Source organism: Euprymna scolopes, chromosome 23 (assembly GCF_053919585.1).
Source record: "Euprymna scolopes isolate OS-2025 chromosome 23, ASM5391958v1, whole genome shotgun sequence".
NCBI lineage: Eukaryota > Metazoa > Mollusca > Cephalopoda > Sepiida > Sepiolidae > Euprymna > Euprymna scolopes.
In genome coordinates, this window is record NC_136504.1 from 41,367,079 (window position 1) to 41,390,445 (window position 23,367).

Sequence of the window (23,367 nt, forward strand, 5' to 3'; positions counted from 1 at the left end):
TATATTTAAGTATATTTCACGAGAGGGTAACGCCGATCGGCCTGATAGTATGCAATATATGCAAGAAGGAGCGATCGGTATAATATAACACCGGAACAAAAATAACACGGTGAAAATGGCAGTTTTACAATCGAAAATGAAGTCCGTTCGAGAAGTGCGAGCTAGGCCCCTACTAGTCGAAAATATTGCAAAGCTCTCAGATTTAGATTCGAAAAAAGTCTGTTTAGTTAGGTTCAAATTCTGTACAGACATCGAAAATAAAAATGATAACGCTTTATTTAATAGTTATTTTGTAATATATATATATATATATATATATATATATATATATATATATATATATATATATATATATATTCGAAAAAAGTCTAAATAAAATGTTACTGCTGCCATATTTACCAATTTATTTTTTAAGTCTCCAAAATGAAAACATAATTCAATGATTTAATCGCTGGCGACCACTAATAATTTTCTTGCATCAAAAATGTTTCCTTTTAAAAAATGTTATTATATAGAAAATTAGCAAAATTGATTTACAAATTTACATTTACAAATAATCAAATAAGAATGTTCGGTTTGTTCTCTCTCTCTCCCTCTCTCTCTCTCTCTCTCTCTCTCTCTCTCTCTCTATATATATATATATATATATATATATATATATATATATATATGTAGTATATGCACTAAGATGCACAACATGCAACAAATCCTATATAGGCGCCACCAAAAATTTCAGCAATAGAGTGGCCTTACATAAGAGCAACATCAAAATTGCAGATAACAGACACCTCTATGTTTCAAAACACGTACACACATGCAGTGGAAACAGCTTCAAAATGATGCCAATCTTCCAAACAGACAATTATTTTTATTTACTTACACAGGAAAAAAACTTCATCACCCGATTCACTCCTGAACTGAACAGAGCCTAATACCATCACACAAAAACATGAAATGCAAGGTACACTCGCATCCACATCCATACACATACACATATACACACCCACACATAAATCAGAACCGACACTTTAAAACACACACACGTGCGCGCATACAACCACACACAGACATAACACCCCTATCTCTAATACAACACACTGAACAATACCAACCCTACTTAACCTCGAAACCAACAACACTAGGAAACACCTAGAACCATAGCATAATATCTGTTCCAACACCTCGCCCCCTCCTCAGTCAGTGGAGGAGAACCCCCTCATGACTGAAACAACTATCATCCTATCACAATACTAAAATCCAAGAATCCAAAAAATAAATATCAAAATAGAATGAAAGCACCCCTACCCTTATTTCAGAAGAGCTGGTCCCCCCTCCTCACACATACACATTAGTAAAGACCTCGGATCACAGTCACCTTCCTAAGGAAGAAAATAACCTCATAATACTATAAAACAGGATACACATTCTCAAACCAATAAAAGCAAACACACACACGCGCACACACACACACATACACACACACACACACACACACACACACACACACACACACACACACACACGCTACCCCACCCTAAAAGTAAAGAAAAAAAACATTAGCAGAAAGAGAGAGTGACTACAACCAAGTCAGCAGCCTTGACAAGCCCAATAAAAGAGTAATAAAAATTGAACATGCCAATGAATAATAAACACTTACAAGCCTCCACTCCTTGGAAACACTTCAAATAAACTACCAAGATCACCATTTTTACATCTCCAATATATTTGAAAATAATTTTTGACGAGGATGCTTCACAGAACGTCTGAAACGCGCGTAAAAACGATTTCAATGACTTAAAAACATTATTACAATGATCCAAACATAATTCGCAATGAAACACCAAGACACGGAATAATAAAATAATGTTTAAAATGCACATTGCTGGTGACTCCCTTATATATATATATATATATATATATATATATATATATATATATATATACATACATATATATATAAATAGATTTTGTTATGGTTGTTTTTTCAAGCGATACATACGGTTAATATTGGCTCCGCCTCGGAGCTCATTTTTTTATTTACTTAGAAAGTCGCCATTTTTTTAATTTGGACGTATATAACATTTTTATTTATTTTATTATTTTTAAAACAGTAATCTACGTACACGCGTGTTTCGGGGTCATTACCTCTCATCAGCGTAGTTCAACTGTTTCTACGGATCGAACCTCAGACCATGTTTTCCAGAGTCCGGTGCCTTAACCGTTAGGCCATAATCCCTAGATTAATTATACTGTTTGTTTTCATCGCTTATAAATTTAGATTTTGTTATGGTTGTATACGCATATATATACATGTATCTATCTATCTATCTATCTATCTATCTATCTATCTATCTATATATATATATATATATAGAGAGAGAGAGAGAGAGAGAGAGAAAGAAAGAAAGGAAAAGAGGAAGAAAGACAAATATATATACTTATCTTTCTTTCTCTCTCTCTCTATACATATAGATAGAGAGAAAAAAGATAGATAAGTATATATATATATATATATATATATATATATATATATATATATATATATATATATATATATATATATAAAAGGAACTCTCTGTGTGTGAGAGAGAGAAAGAGAGGGAGGGAGGGAGGGAGAGTTCCCTATGGAATCGAAAACGACTGAACCGAATTTTATAAAATTTCACACGAAGATACTTTATATACCTGGCAGTGTTCTTAGAAAAGTTTTGTATCAGAATGTCTTCGATAAGTATCGATGAAAAAATCCAATGAAAGAAGAAACAGGCGATTTTGACCAAAGTTAACACTTTTATACAGCCTAATATCATTTAAGAAGTTTTATTACCACACAAATCGAAAGTCCCGACGTATAAAATCAACGGTATTTTGTTTGCGTTCCAAATGGATGTTTTCGTTTAAAGCACAACTGTACTATGATACTTAATTTATAAATTTGAAAATTAAATTCAAGCTATTACATATATAAATAATTGTATATGTTATGTTCTCTACAGTGCAATGTAGACTACAATATATTATGAACTAAGTCACTGCGGAGAGGCACGTGAAGCTTCCTCTCGGTCTACTGGAATGGGTCCACAACTAGAGGAAGTAAGCAACCGATTTGATTGAAAAATGGTCGAGTTCACCGATTCGATGACAATAAACAGTTGAAAGTATGAAACATTCGTTGACCATCGTTCAATACCGGGTAAGTTCGTGTTTCCCTGCTAGTATATATATATATATATATATATATATATATATATATATATATATATATATATATATATATATATATAATGTACCATATAAAACGTTGTAATCCTTGAATCCCTGGAGGGGCATAGGCCATCTACAACTTTTTTTTAGATGTTTTTGTAGCGAGGAGTTCTTTTTACAGGGTGAGGGTGCTGGCCCCACGCCCAACCTTTCCAGAAGGTACATACAGCGCCTAACCTTCCCAAATTGTCAACCATTTGGTACTGGCCAGTCTCAACTTTGCTTAACTTCGGTGATCTGGCGAGAACCGGTGCGCCAACGTGATTGTGCCGTACACTAAAACGTTATAAGGAGATATATATTATTTTATGTATAAATGTTCAGTATTTACTTCAATAGTTCTCAGTACATGAGTAGAGATATGTAGGCAGTTATAAAACACATGGCAATTAAACTACACAGAATGTGATGCGTGTTATCCCCTTGCCTTATCGTATTGCAATAACAACTTACTACACACACACACACACACACACGTGCACGCGCGACCGCACGCATACATAATTCCATGTCAATATTTTCCAGAGGTTAAGCAAGCAATAAAGTTTAATGAGATTAACACAAGAGTGCTCAATACCGAATTAGAGCAAGATATACTTTTCATTTGTTTTACATAAGCATTAATATGTCGCTACACATCCATGAGCATGTTTCAGCCAGCCAGTTACAAGTAACTAAAGCCCTCTTCAGCCAATATTTGTAATGCAAATGTTTACTTTGTAATCTACGTATAGCGACATAGTAATGTTTGTGTAAAACAAATATAGTACTACCTAGACTAAGCTTCTTAAGGTAAACATCTGATGAGTGCGTGACTAAACATGCAGCAATGACATACTTTTGCAAACTTGTTAGTCGCAATACGAAACAATATTGTAATGGCTACCTTTTGAAAAGTAATAAATGACCAATTGAGAAAACTTGATATTTGGAACTTGGAGAATTACTATATTACTCTGTATATGTTCTGGAACCTAATAAAAAAAACATTCATTGAGCTTTCCAAATTTACGCATATAATTCTTTTTTCATTATAAAAACTTTATTTATGAGAAAGATTTTTTAATTCATTACGATTGGTAAAAACTGAGCACGATCTAAGTTAATGGTTAATATATATATATATATATATATATATATATATATATATATATATATATATATATATACTAGCAGTTTCGCCCGGCTTTGCTTGGGCCCTATGTACTGTTCATAAGGTTATGTGCACATGTATATATTAAAAAGTGTGAATATGTAAAGTAAAGCCTTTCTGTATAATAGTATTCCTTAACTACCACAGAGAAAAGACAGACGGACATTTTCACTTTTATAGATATACTAGCATGGCTGCCCGGCGTTGCCCGGGTGTTTGGAGGTATATGCTGAGCAAAAAACAAAAAAATAAAAATAAAAAAACGGTCAATTTTTTAAACTTTGACCCCTATTATGATCCCTTAACATTTGTTGTTTTGGGCTCAAAGTTATTAAGTTAGATCCATGTCCAAGGAACCTATATCTAAAATTTCAAGTGTTTAGATCCAAAATTGTCGGAGTAGTTTGGTAGAGTTCTCAAAGGTCAAATCGTTGAACGTTGATCCCTTAACAGCGAAATTTCTGGCCGAAAACCGATCACATCGGTTTTCCCAAATCTCAGTACCCTATATATCAAATTTCGAGTCTGTAGACTGAAAATTGACACAGTTATTGCGTAGGGAAATGTACACAGACAGACACACAAAAAGACACACAGGCACGTTCACTTTAATATATATATATATATATATATATATATATATATATATATATATATATATATATATATATATATATATATATTTGGATTCGAATATCATCTCATTCTATTCAAGGATTAGTATTTCATTCGGATACCAAAATCTCACAACTCTTTTTGTTTCAAACCTTATTTTTTTTCTCTACATCTCTTTAAAAATATTTAATATTTAATATATTTTCTACGTATTTGCTGAATAGCAAAACTATATCATCAAGAATTCATATTTTGCTAATGACTTTTACCTGAGGAGATGAGCCTACATAGAAAATCCATGGATTAAATTTGAATATTGTATTTGTTCAAATGATAACATTTTTTTTGATAAAATTATATTTTCTGAATAAAATTTAAATATAAAAAACTATAAACTTTTAATTTGCTCTATCTAGTATATTGAGCAATTTTTATTTGGCTGGATATAATATTAATGCATATATATATATATATTAATATATATATATATATATATATATATATATATATATATATATATATGTAAATATATATATATACATATATATATATATATATAGTAATTTATAAAATATATATGGCGATTAAGCTACACTGAATATTCCGCGTTTCATCCACTTTAGAACTCCTCAGGCTTATGCGCGAATTCTGTGGTTGTTTATCGTTTTTATATGCTCCTCTTCTATTGAGATTTTAGTTAGCCAATCTAGGATACTAGAAAGCTGATTGGCTAACTAAAATCTCAATAGAAGAGGAGCATATAAAAACGATAAACAACCACAGAATTCGCGCATAAGCCTGAGGAGTCCTAGAGTGGATGAAACGCAGAATATTCAGTGTAGCTTAATCGCCATATATATTTTATAATTACTAACTAGCTCTACCTACGTATTGAGCACTTTTGAAGTAAATACTTAAAGTTTACGCATAAATCTATACTTTCGTATATTAATTTTATGTGAGTAAATTAAGTAGTTATATATATATATATATATATATATATATATAATGTGGATATATAATAAGCTCAATAGGTATAGTTCAATAGGTATAGTTCTCTTTATAAGGTTTAATAATTATAAATTATGAAAACAAACAAAATCAACTGAAGTGTACGATCCTTTCGGAAACGATATTCCTTTTATTTACAATTGAGAATAATCATTGAAAATAATTGTATTGGAATATTCATCTCCTCATAAGCACAAAACACGGAAGTATGCACACAAAATTTTACTGGACAACTTAAAACAATGATTCTAAATAAGGACCATTCACCTAACTTACTAAAAATGCTGGTTTTATTTTGGTGTCTTAAATTCTCTCCACACCTTTTTGTGCCTTTTTATTACTATAATAAATTGCGGTTTCATTTAATGCCATAACCAGCAAATTCTAGCATTGCTACAAATAATAATATAATTTACTGATTTGTTTCTGTCCCCTGATGAGAAGAATGGCAAGAATAGCATTCTTTGAAACTCCGCGGAATAAGGACTTTGTAAATTGGTTTTTGGCGTATTCAGTCGAACAATAAATTTGATTGTAAATTTCGACTTACAGTTTTAATTTCTTTTTTCTTTTAATAGGCACTGCGCTCTATTACTTGTGTATTGAGCTTTTTTATTTGGTTGGGATTAAAATATCTATATATAATACTTATTATTTTTTTTTTAAACAGTAAGCTACGGACACGCGTGTTTCGGAGCCCTACTCCTCTTCAGCGTAGCTTGACTGTTGGTAGGATTCGAACCTTGGACCTTATGTATTTCAGTCCAGCGCTCTAATCCACTGCGTTATGTTCCCATAGACAATTTACTGTTTTTATCGTTCATCTGTTTGTTTTGATTTTTTAAATGATAGTAATATTTATGTCTCCGCCTCGGAGAATCGGTGTTTTTCTTAGAAAGTCGCCCAATTTTATTTGGACGTATTATTTATTTATTTATTATTTTTTTAAAACCAATACTTGGTATTTATATTAAATCGAAGTTTACCATTGCTTATATCAGGTAAACACTGCATCCTTTTTAATTTCATTATGTATATATATATATATATATATATATATATATATATATATATATATATATATATATATATATATACTTCAGAATAATAAAATATATCTACTGCTATGCAAATCCAGTGATTTTTGATATCACAAAATATTATTAGATGTAATATTTTATACAAGACGATTCCAGCTAAATAAAATTGCTCAATATACAGAGTAGAGGCAAATGATTTTCCATTTAATGATTTAGCATTCATTCTGGATTTAAATTGCAATATCTTTTTTCTGCCTCAAAGTCCATTTTCATTATTCTATGTATCTTAAATGGTTTAAAAAAACTTTAGCTTTAATTTTCTATGTTTATTGCTTTTAGCAAATAAGGTGCAAGCCAACTAAAATATTTGCTAATATTTTTGCCTCTGAGGAGATGAATACGCTTCGAAAACTCATAGGTTAAGGATTTATTAAATTGTATTCTTTGTTTTCAAAGAATAAAAATTCATACATTTGCAAATTAACTTTTTTAAATCATAAAATTTAAATACCTATATATATATATATATATATATATATATATATAGGTATTTATAAAGTGTATATGGCGAATATGCTACACTGAATATTCCGCGTTTCATCCACTCTAGGATTCTTCATATATTATTGCATAAGCCTGAAGAATCCTAGAGTGGATGAAACGCGGAATATTCAGTGTAGCTTAATCGCCATATATATTTTATAACTTACTAACTAGCTCTACCTACTTATTGAGCACTTTTGAAGTAAATACTTAAAGTTTACGCATAAATCCATAGTTTCGTATATTAATTTTATGTGAGTAAATTAAGTAGTTATATATATATATATATATATATATATATATATATATAGTAGCGTTCGTGCGTGTGTACAACTCCCCATTTTCCAAGAGGAGATATGTGTGTAAATATTAACGCCCATGATAGGATACTTCTGTCAAAGGAGATATTATAATTCATACGTAATTTCTACATATAGCATTCTTCAAACCACATCTACATTGATTGGGTTACGTTCATTAGCATATCACATTAAATTAAATCTATTTAAATAATTAGCTCGATGATATTACTTATTCGACATAATAACCTCGTTTCAACTGTACTATTTAAAAATATAATTTAAAATTTAATTATTTAGTTTATTTTCATTCTAATTTATATTTGATTTAACTTATTTTATCTGAAATCTGAAACCGTTTAATTCTCAAACCAGAAAACCAAAGGGGAATAACTGATAGTTTAATTCTTTATAATTTTTATTTTTAATTCGGAGGTAACTTTTTCGCTTATTATTAATTTTTAAGTAACCTTTTTTTATTTGTTATTGTTAGATTATCCGTTTCTTACACTGTATTTAGTAGTTTTCTTTTGTCATGTAAACTATAAGTACGCCGATATAATTCATTGGTTATTTTTTGAAAAACTTCTGCTCCAGACGTCGATGCTCGGGGAAGGGGAGGTATGGGGTTAGAGAAAATAAGTAAAACTAATGTCCTCATTTACTTACATCCCCACGAGGACAGAGTTAGTCAGACACAGGGCCAATTTTCCATGCGAGCAAAATCTATCATCCCATACATTATCTGCTCCTTTCTTTATTTATAAAATTTAATCGGTGTTACCCAGGAGTTATTATAATAATTATACCATAGCAAGTGTGTTTAATTGCCGGCGAAACATATTTTCTTTATAATTTATTTAATATCTTAAATTAAAGACTTTTTACGACGTGACCCAGAGTTGTTTAATTCCTAAAAAAAAATAAGACTACTTTTGGGGGGCCTAATACGTTTAAACAATTTTTATAAATATTATGAAAGAAGAAATTTTGAAAAAAAGAAAATTAGTATTTTAGCGTGGGGATCACTTTTCTATACAAATTTAGCGTAAACTAAGAACCCACTTTTTGACCACAAAGCGTTCAATGAGACATGAGATCTCTAGCATTTTTTTCAAGTTTGGCGATCGAGGGGGGGACAAAACGCGACAAATACAATTTTTTTGTGTTTGTTGGTGGTGGGGGCGGGAATTACATTTGAAACATAACATAACGATAAATTTCATTATTTTTATAAGACGATTCTGTACTTTCACCTAACAATTTTATAAACAAAACGAACCCGAAAATATAACAAATTCAATTTTTTTTAATTGGGGGTGGTGGTGGAGAGGATTACATTAGAAATATAAAATGACAACAAATTTCATTTAATTCTTTTTGGAATTAGTTTTTGCTAGATTTTTATTTTTTTGCGATCGCACAGGCATTCGCTGCTATTTTTATCGAAACCAAAGTTGTAACGATATATTTTTAATTATTTTTTTTTGTTGGAGGGGATGGGGAGTTTTCTTTCCAGTGCTAAATATCCGGAGAATAGTTTCTTCTTTTTGTAGCCCTTCTGCCCAAATATCTGGTGGAGAGGGTATCACGTACTTCTCCTTTTTTGGAGCGATTACATTTGCATGTTTTCATCCGTTCTTTTATAAATGTTGTTGGGGTATCCACGTTGCCCATGATGAAAATGATTAGTATAGCAGGTGTGCTTCAAATGGAACTTAATGTCAACCCAGGCAACGCCGGGTACCATACTAGTATATATATATATATATATATATATATATATATATATATATATATATTATACCGAGCCTATTGCTCTGTATGCAGATGAACTTGAATCGCCATCATGATGAAACGTTTGCGAGCACCGATCCATGGTCCTGTGGTTCGAAGTGCCGATTATCAACGCGATGGTAGTAGGATCAATCAACGGCTAGGGAAAAGTGCTGTTCTAGCCGCATTGATGAGTTGTGATACAACGAAACAGTACTGTATAAGGATGACTATATATATATATATATATATATATATATATATATATATGCTTGCAAGAGGAACGTATATTTGTAAGCACATTTCCTATCTTATATTTATCAATAACATTCTTATCTAAAACCAAGGAAGCATGAACTTTTTATAAGTGCAATCCACCAATTCGCAATGACAGGTAAAGAACATAGTAGTAATAAAGAAAGAAGGGATGATTTAAAATAAAAAAGAAAAAAAAAGAAGAAAATGCGGAAATGACGATGCAAAGGAAGAATCGGACAGGGACGAAGAAAAACAACCCGGTCTCTCATTGAAAAATATGAAAAGCACACAAATAAACAAATAAATAAAACAAAAAAGAGGAAAGGAAGAAAGACCCGCTATTTTGTTTTCGCTCGGCATCACGAATTGAGGAGGCAAATACTTGTGCTTTTAGAAAAGTTTCGACGCTTTTTTTGCAGCCTCCGCCCCCCCCCAAAAAAAAAAGAAAAAAAGAAAATGTCCGCTCCTCGGAAAAAAAAAACCCTTAATGACCAGAGTTGAGCGCACAATTGCACCTGCGTCTCGCAATCTCGTGTTGTCTCGCAATCTCTCGTCTCGATGTATCTTCCGGCGAAGGTCACGATTATGAAAAATCGCCTCACACCCGGGCCCCTCTGCTCTCGTTGCTTGTCAGAAAAATCAAAAATGGTCCTCTTCTTCGTTCGCATTCTTAATCTTCACTTCCCCCGTATCCTTCTTCTCCCCCTTCCTCCTTCTAATCATCATCATCATCATCATCATCATCATCATCATCATCATCATCATCATCATCTGACTCTTTCCTTTTCTTTATATTCTTTGTCTTGTTTGTTCTTCAAATTTTTTTCTTCCAATATTCATCATCATCTCCGTGTCATCTTCTCATCTACCCCCTCTCCTCCTCCTCTTCCTCCCCTTTCTTCTTCTTTTTCTTCTTCTCTTTCCCTTTATAAGTACCGCAATAAAAACATGAAATAAGCAAGAGAGGAGAAGAGAGAAAAGGAGAGAGAAAAGGAGAGAATGAGAGAGAGAAAGAGAGAAAGAGAGAGAAAGACAAACAGAAAGAAACGCGGAAAGATATAGATACGAAAAAGACGAGTCCTTCATCTTCATTTCCCGCACCTCCCCCTCCTCATCCTCCTCCTCCGGCTTCTCCTCCTCATCCGTCTCCTCCTCCTCTCATTCTTTCGTTTCGCTGTTCATTCTTCATCAATTCTTCTTTCTAGAAGTCATCCTCTTTTTATCTGTCATTCTTCTTTTTTTTCCACTTCTTTTCACGCTTTTCTCTTCTGTTCTTTCTTCTTTTATAAATCACTCAGTGAAAGCAGAAAATAGGCTAGAAGGAGAGGGAGAGAGAAATAAGAGACAAAGAGATAGATGGCGAGGGAGGGAGGGAGAGAGAGCTAGAAAGCCAGATAGACAGACAAACAAAACAGACAAACATACCGAGCAGCGAAAAATGAATACTTAAGCCAAACAAAATATGGATTAGAAGTGCACAGATATTTGCAAGCATATATACACATAGTCTGGATAGGTTTATCCATTAAAGGCATTGAGTGAAATTTGAAAATAAAATAAGAAACGTGTTACATTTAACACTTTAAAGCCATTTAACAACGCGAATTTTTTTTTAACTTTTATAAAATAAACGAATGTTTATTTTTAAAGAGAGAGATATATTTGGTCAATGTAGGGGTAACCCTTCATACCAATTGTCACTATGTCTTATATGGTCTTTGCTTGCAGTATCTGCCGGAATAGATACCACTTTGATCTTGGCTAAAATAAAGCTTAAAAAAGCTAAGAACAGCATATATTAACAATATACCTTTGATCTTAACCAAAAAGGCCAAGCACAAAAGTGTTACGGACAGACCGACCGACAGACCGACCGACCAACGGACCAACGGAGTGACTTATAGAGTCGCTTGCACGCAACTAAAAACAAAAAAACAAATGTATATATCCGAAGCAATGGTAGAAACTTTAAAATCCAACCTTCACTCTGTAGTAGAATTGAGCTGTACATGAATGGTAACATTTAAAAACAACCATGGTAAATAAAATCTTGCCGGAGAGTTCACCCTCTTAAATCCCCAGGGGGCATAGATTTGAGCTCAGACGAATACTTGCCATGGAAGACAGGCTCCCAACATCTCTTTTGCGGGAAAAAGGTTGCAGGAAAGGGAAAATGGCACCCTCCACTGGGTTACGAAGTCTTGTTTCATTTAACCCTATTAGTCTATTTTGAACTCTGTCAAGGCAGGATGAGTGGCTTCTAGCAGCTCCTGCCCAAATGTGGCAACAGTACCCCATCGTTGGACGTACTTGACTTTTATGCAGGTAAAGAATTAAGATGCAGTAATTTAAATGTAACGTGAAATAAATATCTCTTTGCTCAACTCACCGGAGAACCCAGTTAAACACGATCTCAAATAGGATCCCTTTTACATCTAAGGGACAATATATCTTGTCCGAGGCGAACAGAAGTAGAAAAAAGATAGAAGGAAGCCATATTAAAAAAGAAAAGTACAATAAAAGTAGGATGGACTAGTGATGAGGATAGATGCAATTCGAACGAACGCCAAAAAGCGACAAGCTTGAATAGCCACCCATTTTTTTTCTCTCGTTCATTTGGATACCTTTTCCTGGTGGAAAATGTACACAAAGCGTACTTTTTTACAAACACACACACACACACACACACACATACACACACATACATATATATATTATTTGAGGGTAAAGAGTTATATATAGTCGCTACAAACAGCCATCTGTTTCAGTCAAAGAGACTTTCTCAGGCGACCCAGAATCTCTCAACGCCAAAAAGAAAAATGGGAAAGATTAGATAGAAATTGAAGAATTGGGTCGCCTGAGGAAATCTCCTGGATTGAAACAGATAGCTATTTGTAGCGACCATATGTAACTGTAATATAGTTTGCTCTTTTTATTGAGCACTACTTAAAACCTCATTGTCTTCATTAGTCCCGAATTTTGAACACCTCAAACCTGAATATATATCTATAATATAAAGCTGGACGTCTGTGTGTGTGCCTGGTCACGAATAGGCTCCTATATGGTTGACTATTAAAAACAAAACTGATTACATATAATGATAGAAGATGCATCGAGACACAAGAATGGGCATGTTTGATCTGGCATAATGACGATTCATTAAAATTGTGGGGTCTGTGCACGCGCCTGGTCCACAAAGTATGAAAAAAAAATTAAAAAAAACGTTTACAAGTGTTTTTGATATACATGTACATAATAATACTTTGATAAGTATGTTTTAACTTAAATAGGGATGGTATGATAAGATTGTGGGGTCTGCGTTCGCGCCTGGCCCCCATAGAATGGAAATATGCACAAACCTTAATAAAGACTTTTCATATCTATCTGTGTAATTATACTTTGATAATTATGTTTCAGTTTGAAGAAATATGGTATAATAAAATTATGGGGTGTTCGTTCGAACCTGACCTCTATCGAATGGAAATATATCACAAAGTTTGACAAGGTTTTTTTTTAATATAGATCCACAGAATATTGTTATACGTGTTTCAGTGTAAGGTATGGTATAATAAATTATGGGGTTTATCTATTTTATTTTTACTTTCATCATATTTTGCTTTGGTTTTGATACTCCCAAATTCTAATCTACCTCTTTACAACCCTTCCTTTTCATAACCTATCATACTTTCATAAATCAGTCTCCATTTTCTGTAGGCTGTTTTTGAACCCAGTCAACGACGGGTACTTTTGATTGTACATATATATATATATATATATATATATATATATATATATATATATATATATATATAATCATGATAGGAAAATAAATTGGACTATAAGAATATTTTCTAAGAAAAACTACAAATAATAAAGAAATAAACACCATTACCAATGATAAAATATAGCCAATAAATTATGCCATAAATATAGCCAATAACAAAAATATCCTCAATTACCTACATAATTTACTAATCACATCTTACTGTGGTTCTAACCTCTTGCTGCGGTTCTGGTACATTTCGCCATCTTGAATATATTCTTCTTTTTCTTTTGAAAAGTGGAGGTGCTTTCACCCTAAATCAATCCAAGTTCCATACCACCAACGGACTTCATATACACTGGACATATTAGTACCTTGGTTTACAGATGATTATATAATATGAGCAGGAGTGCTAAATGAATAAATAATTAGACATTTCTCCACTCGATAATAGCCATCCATTTGTTTGTTTGTTTTTCCTTTCTTTCCTCTTGTGGCTCCGGTCCTTTCTTTTCGCATTGCTCTTGGCTTTTTAAAACTCCCACATATTTCTTTATCAGCAATGCTTCATTGAAACTACCATTTTACTTTATATATATATATATATATATATATATATGTGTGTGTGTGTGTGTGTGTGTGTGTGTGTGTGTGTGTGTGTGTGTATGTGTGTGTGTGTGCGTGTGTGTGTGTGGAACCTGTGTCCATATTTTACGGCGTGTCACGCTGTATATCTGTATGTATATGCGTGCGTAGATATCGGTGCGTATGTGCGAGTAGGTGTGTATCTTTGCAGATGTATGTATGGATGCATGCATATGTGCACATTTGTATGCGTGTATTCATGTATATGTGCCTGCATGCATGCGTGTGGGGATGTGTAACTGTAAGTGTGTATATATATGCGTGTGTGCGCGTCAGTGCTCACGTGCGCACCCACATCAACCCATAAAAAACTTCCACTAATTAAAATATTGCGTATATGCACCTAGGAATGAGTTTAGGTTTATATCTATGTATACTCATATCTACGTTTAACGAAAATATTACGTCTATATATCCACAAATGAATTTAGATTTAAATCTATGTAGACGAATATGTCTATACCAATAACTGTCTGTATATCTGGGTATGTGTGTATGTGTATATATGCATGTATGAGTCCATGTGTGTGTTCGTGTGTACATGAGGGTACCTATGTATGTACGTACCTATGTATATGTATGTGTATGTGAGAGTATATGTGCCCGCTACCTGCTGTCCACATATGTATGTATGAGCGTGCAGCTGTGCGTATGTCGATGTATGTGTTCACGAATATAAGTATCTGTATGTGCGTGTATGCTTGCATATATGCGTGGGGATGCATGTATGTCTGAATCAATATATGCATGCAGGCTCATGTATACGCTTGCATGGATGTATGGGTGTCTGTGTGTGTGTGCGTGTGTATGTGCGCATCCATGCTTACGCACACGTACTTAACACTTTAAGGTCAATTGACGTCAACGGGAGCAATGCGGGTGTATATGTATAGGGGGCTAAAGCAGTCCCCTATTGTTACCTATTTGAAACCGACGGTAACGATGACATTTCATCTAAATTTTCTGAATATGCGAGTGTATATGCATGTATGTTCACATATGCGAGTATGTTCGTGGGATGCGTGGGTGTCCAATACAAAGTTTTATGAAAGACTTAGTTTTGAATGGAGGCCACACAAGTTGCTGACCATTCCAAGTCAAAAATGTTGGAAGGGTCATATTCAAATAGAGCTTTACCTTAAATGACTATACCCATGCCCCTCCTGCTGCTAACTCTACTAGTATACTCATGTTCTCTATCATTCACACTGAGGAAGATCGAAGGATCGGTCGAAATTATGTGCTTTTTAAGGAAACATTCTTGTTTTTTTTTCAAAAGACTTTGTATTCCTACACGTCAACACATAGGAAATAAATACAGAAAAGATATAAATATTTATATATTTTTCGTATTGATTTTTTATTCATATATATATGTTTTTAACTCTTTTCCAAAGTGTTTTAACATGTTTTATTATCTATTTCGTCTTATATATATATATATATATATATATATATATATATATATATATATATATATATATATATATATATATATATATATATATAGTAAAACTGGTAATTAGTAAAAACCTGAAGAGAGTGCTCAATATTATTGCGGAGCAAATATGTGTTTTATGTTTTATTACCGTTTTATCTGTTTGGTTACATATATTTCGGATGTTGGGCCATGTTTACGATCCAACAGCCTCGTCAGACCTTACAGAAATCTTCCCGTCTTTCCTCTCCTACTTTCCTTCTCTGCCTTGCGCTAACCAAGTATGCTGGCCTGTTCCACAAATCCCAAAATCCTCAACATGAAATATCTCAAAAAAAAAAAAAACACGAATAAATCTAGGACACCATCCGCTAACGTAGACCCCTACTACCATGTCTCCTCCTTCAACATCAGGGGTCTAAGTTCCAACCTTCCAGAAGTTGAAACCCAATTGCAGGAGACGAAACCGGACATATTATTTCTAAGCGAAACTGGAATAGGACCGACCACCTCCCTAGATGAGTTCATAATTAAAATTGTTTTTTTTTTTTTTTACATTTTCACCCCAAACAAGGCAAATTGCCACTTTGGTGTAGGGGGCTACTATCAGGGGAAACAAATACTGGGGTACTATGTAGGGATTTGGGCAGCAAGATGTCGGTTCACGTTACACTTGAACTTCTGCACGTCAGTACTGTTGGGGAAGCAGGGACCTGGAATGGAATTCCAGAGTCTAGCGGTTCTGGGGAAGGAACTATTGGAGTAAAAAGATCTTTTACATCTAGGGATCTCTGCAGTGTGGGGGTGGGATTTAGCAGCCTGTCGGGTTTGTCGAGGGTGCTCACGTCGTGGGGGCACAAGTGATTGCAGTTCGTCAGAGCATTCACCACTAAAATACTTGTAGAAAAGGCAGAGGGATGCAACATTTCGTCGATGGGACAGAGGCTGAAGCTTAAATGCTAGTTCAGGGCCTATCAGGTTTGCGACTCTCTTTTGAACCTTGTCAAGGAGCGAGAGACTAGTAGCAGATGCACCAGCCAAGATGTGATAGCAATACTCCATACATGGCCGAATGGTGGCCTTATAGAGCTACAGGATACTTTCGGGTGTTAGTAGTTGTCTAGCACGGTAGAGGGAGCCCACCTTTCTTACAGCGGCCCTGGCAATGCCTTCAATCTAATTGTTCCAACTCATGTTTCCTGTGAACGATAGGCCAAGGAGTTTGAAAGATGGACTCTCAGATAAAGAGTTGTTAGCCATTGCTATAGGTGGTAGAGAGGGTTTCTTGCAATTATTGAATGAAACTAGTTTAGCCTTGGCAGCATTGAACGCGACCAACCACTTTTGTCCGCATTCCACCACAGATTGGAGGTCTTCCTCTAGTGTTTCTGCCATTTCTTTAGAAATGTGTTCATTCGTCTTCCTGTCGTGCCTGCCATAGAGTGTAGTGTCATCAGCATATATACATATCTCAGAGGCAATTTTGTCGGGGAGGTCATTTATGAATATCAGGAACAATAAAGGTCCAAGGATAGAACCCTGGGCACCCCCGCATTTATATCATATTGTTTAGATGTACGACCGTCGAGGACAACCTGGATTTTTCTCTTATCTAAGAAGGATTTAATTATGTTAAGTATTCTAGGAGTGATACCGTATGATCTAATTTTCCTGAGGAGACCCTCATGCCATACCCTGTCAAAAGCCTTAGATATATCTAGAGCTACTGCTCTGCCCTCCCCCGCTTTGTCCAGTGAATGGTATATACGTTCAGAGATCACAGTTAGGATGTCTGCTGTGGAACGGGCTTGTCTAAATCCATATTGTTTGTCAGTCAGAAGTTTAGCATCTGTAAGGTGATGGACTAGAGCATGGTTAATTAAGGTCTCAAATATTTTGGCAAAAGTGGGAGGAGGCTAATGGGGCGATAATTTGATGGGTCAGTCCTTTCACCAGAATTCTTGAATACTGGTACAACAAAGGCAGTTTTCCAACAGCCCGGAAAGCAAACTTCATCAAGGCATTTGTTGTAGAGTTTGGAGAGAACTGGAGCTACTTCGGCTGAGCACTTTTTTAATAGCACAGCTGGGATAAGATCGGGTCCACATGCTTTTGAAGTGTCAAGGTTTTGTTATGATAGCATGCACCTGAGCAGGGGTAGTTTTCAGATCGTCTAGTGTGGCGTCTGTCCGCATAGGAAAGTCAGGTAGGGAGTGGTTGGAAGGGTCCAGTGTGGAGTTTGAGGCAAACCGACTGGCAAGCATGTTAGCTTTGTCGGTTGCTGAGGAGACAACCTCGTGATTGTTGGTTAGTGGGGGAATTGTTGATTGCCCATTATTTACTACACTGTTGTAGATTTTCCAGAAGTCTCGAGTTCCTAGTTTTTGTGCTTCGATGCGCTTTTTAGTGGTTTCCGTAAATTCTCTTTTAGCTGTCGCTATTTCTTTCTTAACGTTATTTCTAGCTTCTATATACTTCAGTCTGTTTGAACTGGACTTATGTCGGTTAAACCTACGGTATGCATGCTGTTTTTGAGCAATGGCAGTTGCGCAAGTCGACGTAAACCATTGGGGAGAGTGGGGCTTACTATAAAATTTCCGCATGGGAACATGCGCTTCGATTGCAGTTTTGAACCAGTCAGTGGTCTCGTTTGCACACTGTTCAGCAGGGAGAGAAAAATATTTCTCCATGGGGCATCTCTGATTAGTTCCCTGATGGCTTCCCAGTCAGCCTTTTTATAATATCTCGTTGTTTTGAGCACTGGCTCTTCAGTTTTGGCTCTAGAGTTTAGGGCGATTTCAACCATTATCACTGCATGATCAGCGTTCCCGAGTGGGCTGTGGGCCTTCGTTATACAGTCATCGGGAACTGTAGTCAAAAACAGATCTAGAAGTGATGCGTGTTGTTCTTCCTCGTCAGGGAAACGGGTTGGAAACGTAACAATTTGTGATAGGGAGTGAGATATAGTGAAGCTATGAGTTGTACTGCCCGCTGCATCTGTGTAAGTAGAGAATCCAAGCCAGTTTCTGTGGTGTACATTAAAGTCACCAAATAGATGTATTTGTGCGCTAGTGTCGTGGGACAATGCCGTGTCTATGCTGTGAGAGACTTTGTTTATTATGGTGCAGTCCTGGGTCGAGGGAGAGCGGTAGAGAAAATGATAGTATCTAATATTGTGTTGCATGTTTAATCTAAAGCACATAAAGGCTTGATCATCTGTTTCTAGGTTTGTTTCTCTAGGCAAGTCAATGTAAATTCCAAATCTATGCATGTGTCTGTCAGAGTCCTTACGGCAGAGTGGGATATATCCAGGCATGTTAAAGTGGTTAGAGGGGATGGAGGAGTGTAGGTTAGTCTCACTTAGTGCTAAGATATTCGAGGTATTTGTTAAGAGAAATGCTTCAACATCAGCTAAATTAGTTCTAAGCCTACGGATATTTGTGAATGCAAACCTCAAGGGAGGAGGCAAGTTGAATTTGTTTGTCCCTAAGCCTGGTTTAAGCTTAATTTTAGATTGTACTGTCGTCATATTTTTTACTCTAACTTAACATCTAAATCTGAACCCCAAGATCGCCATGGGCATGTAATATGTACCTACAATAAAGATGGCTTCCCGTGTGGCAGGGATATCTCCAGAGAAGACCATAATTTACGTTATATTTGCTTCCGGGTTGCATTTGCTTACATTGCATGAACAAAGCTTCTTTCGTAGAACTGCACGCCTGTGGAACTTTCTGCTGCTTGCCTGTTTCCCTCCCGACTTCAACTTGGATGTCTTCAAGTCCAACAAAAACAAATTCCTGATAAATCGCCGCCTTTAGTAATAACACTTTATCAATTCTTCAATACTAACGATTACTACGATATTATCCCATTGATTACTGTACACACAATAACCCTTATCCCCGAATGACTTCTGGGCCTTTATAAATGGTGACCTCCATGTAAAAAAAAAAAGGTCTGAAGAGGCTGTTGGATCGTAAACATGGTCCAACATCCGAAACATATGTAACTAAATAGATAAAACAGCAATAAAAATATAAAACATATATATATATATATATATATATATATATATATATATATATATAGATAGATAGATAGATAGATAGATAGATAGATATAGATATAAACACACACACACAGAGAGAGAGAGAGAGAGAGAGAGAGAGAGAGAGAGAGCTAGAGAGAGAGAGAGAGAGAGGTACTCATAAGAAAATAAGGAAAAAAAAAATTAGAATTAATTAATGAGCAAAACAGTCCCCCCCCCAGCAAGGAATGAAGAGAAGTTGGAGTGAAAAGATTAAAAAAAGTTTCAAACTGCGGAGAAATTGGGACGAACCGTAAAGAAAAGAAGAGAATAAAAGAGAATGAAAGGAAGATTGAGTTGTTAAGAAACAGAGAGCGCGAGTGGCGGGAAAGGGAAGCGAGAAGCGATACCAAACCGAAATGCAAAAGGATTTTCTTCATATTAATAAAAGAAAAATAATGGTAATAATAATAAAAATAAAACGCTTAAAGACGTTTTTCCTACTTTAACGGCCATTGTACGCGTTCTACTTTTTACCAATAAAAGATACAATTAAAACTGTCTAGATGCGGCGAGGATGGAGGCTGGGTTTTCTGAGTGCCCATGCGGGTATCCGTATGTGCGTGCGCGGTCGGAGGAGGATGGTATTTGGAGAGGCGGGGGAGGTGGGAGGACGGAATGCGAGGATTTTGGCTGGCACATTCGCTCGATGACTTTCTTAGAGAAGCGCGAAAACACAATGACTTTTGTCGCCATTTTCTTTTGCAGTTCATCATTTTTACATCCAAGCCTTCAACGCATCTCGGAGATTGAGGTCGCTCCTAGTCTTGCATATGACGTCTATTTGCTTTATTTATTTATTTATTTATAATTTACTCAGTAGGCGCGTTCGCACAAGTCATTAATCAGTTATTACTAGGGCTATGACAACAGCATATTCTTTGGATTGTTTCGACTCTCGATTATATATCTAACACAGTTAGACACCGTTAATCAACTAAGAACCACATCACTCTATATAAAAGCATATAAGATATCAACAGATATATACTCGAGAGTCAAAACAATGAAAAGAATATGCTGTTGTCCTAGCACTAGTTATTACTCACTTACAATAACCAATGGCAATTGTGGGAGTTTGAGTGACAGCAAGTTTCCCTATATTCCAAGTACTGTCTGTTGCTGGCAGTACAAATCAGTTTGCCTTATCGCTACCGCCGTTTATTTTTAATTTCTTGTTGCCACAAACCGTTTTTATTCTTCAATTTGAGTGGCAATAAGATTCAAGGTTCCAACACTCTCTACATCTTGGAGAATTATTATAATTATTATGTGTTTGCTTATTACACTTTCACTCCAAACAAGGCACAGTGCCACTTAAGGGTTTGACACAGGTTCTGATCAGCGGCGGACCACTGACCATAACTGCGTTTTTACTGGAGTCGCGCTATAAACAAGTCTTGCAAATTAAATTTAACTAAATATAGACCACATTCCAAATTCCTTGGCCTTCGGGTCAAGATCAAAGTGTAGTATCTGTTCCGGCAGATACTGCAAGCTATGACTGGCTATGACTAGCTATGACTAGCAAAGACCGGATGTGGGGGCAACCCCACATGCCTGACCTTTAACCAGCTCCCATTTCCCACCTCTCGGGAGCTGGTCCCCTTTTTCCCTTCCCCCTCCCTTCACTCCTCACATTACAAATCGGCCTTGTGCCTAATTTGCTCGGTGGGGGAGCAAATAAATACCATCTGTTCCGGCAGATGCTGCACTTAAGATAATTTGTACCAGTCAATGGAGGGGAAACCCTCTATACTGGGACAATTATTATTTTTGGTAACCAGAGTGTCCCCTTTTTGCCTACTTTTAGGGGAGCTGGTTTTTTACCTCACATTAAAAACGGCCTTGTGCCTAATTTGCTCAGTGGGGGAGCAAATAAATACCATCTGTTCCGGCAGATACTGCAAGCAAAGACCATATGTGGGGGCGACCCCACATATAAGACCTTGGTCAATGTAGGGGTAACCCTTCATACCAATTGTCACTATCCAACTCCCCTACTCCCTGGGGAGTTGGTCCCCATTTCCCCTTCACTCCTCACATTAAAAATCGGCCTTGTGCCTAATTTGCTCCGTGGGGGAGCAAATAAATACCATCTGTTCCGGCAGATACTGCAAGCTATGACTGGCTATGACTAGCAAAGACCGGATGTGGGGGCAACCCCACATGCCTGACCATTAACCAGCTCCCATTTCCCACCTCTCGGGAGCTGGTCCCCTTTTTCCCTTCCCCCTCCCTTCACTCCTCACATTAAAAATCGGCCTTGTGCCTAATTTGCTCGGTGGGGGAGCAAATAAATACCATCTGTTCTTCGGATGCTGCACTTCATTTTCTTGTTCTCTTTCGGTGGAGGAGAAATCCTTCACGACTGAGACAATTTTTATTTTTGCACCTTTTCTCCACGTTAAAAAAACGACCCTGGTGTCTAACTCATAGGCCTAGTAAATAGGTACAATTATCAGTCGTTTTTTTTTAAGTCACAATAATCGGATTCTTAGTTTACAAATCCTGTACATATAAATACGAAAACATTTCATATATATATATATATATATATATATATATATATATATATATATATATATATATATATATATATATATATATATATATATATACATACTAGCATGGGTACCGGCTTTGCTCGGGTATTTGGAGGTGTGTGTTGAGCAATAAAAAAAAGTGTTAGTCGGTAGGCAGGTTCGAACCCATACTGCAAAGGAGGAAAAGAACGTGAAAAAACGTGACGTCTTTGCTGTTGCGTCCATCGCCAAACTGTAAGTTACCGACGTTTAAATAAAGACTAATCAATTCAAAAAGGGGATGACTTTCGGAAATATCAGTGAGAAAATCGACCCCTCCCTGTAGGAAACTGCCCAGTTGAGGGTGCAGAAATGATTGTTTTTAGCCAATTCTCCGATATTTGTCGTCTGAAGGGTCGAGCCTCAAAACGATTCTGACCTTGTGCAAATCCGTCTCCTCTATCGAAAGCTTTAGGTAGATATACATACATACATACATACATACATACATACATACATACATACCTACATACATACATACATACATACATACATACCTACATACATACATACATACATACATACCTACATACATACATACATACATACATACGTTCAAACAGAAAGGTGAGATTTATATTATAGAATTATGTGAATTAGGATTTATTCAATAAAAATGAGGTTTCGGGAAAATGTTGACCATCTTCAGATTTGTAAAAGCCACAAGAAAAAAAAAAATGCCATTATTATTTTACAGACGTAAAATTAAAATAAAATTAGTGAAAAAGAAAGAAGAAAAACATAAATAAAAATCAATATACATTTAGGAGCGGTATTATGAAAAACAAAATAACAACAGTAACAACAAAAAAAAAAAAAAAAAAAAAAGCACTCGTAAATATGGATGATTATGAAGACCTCCAGTTTGACAACTTCTTGATTCGTCC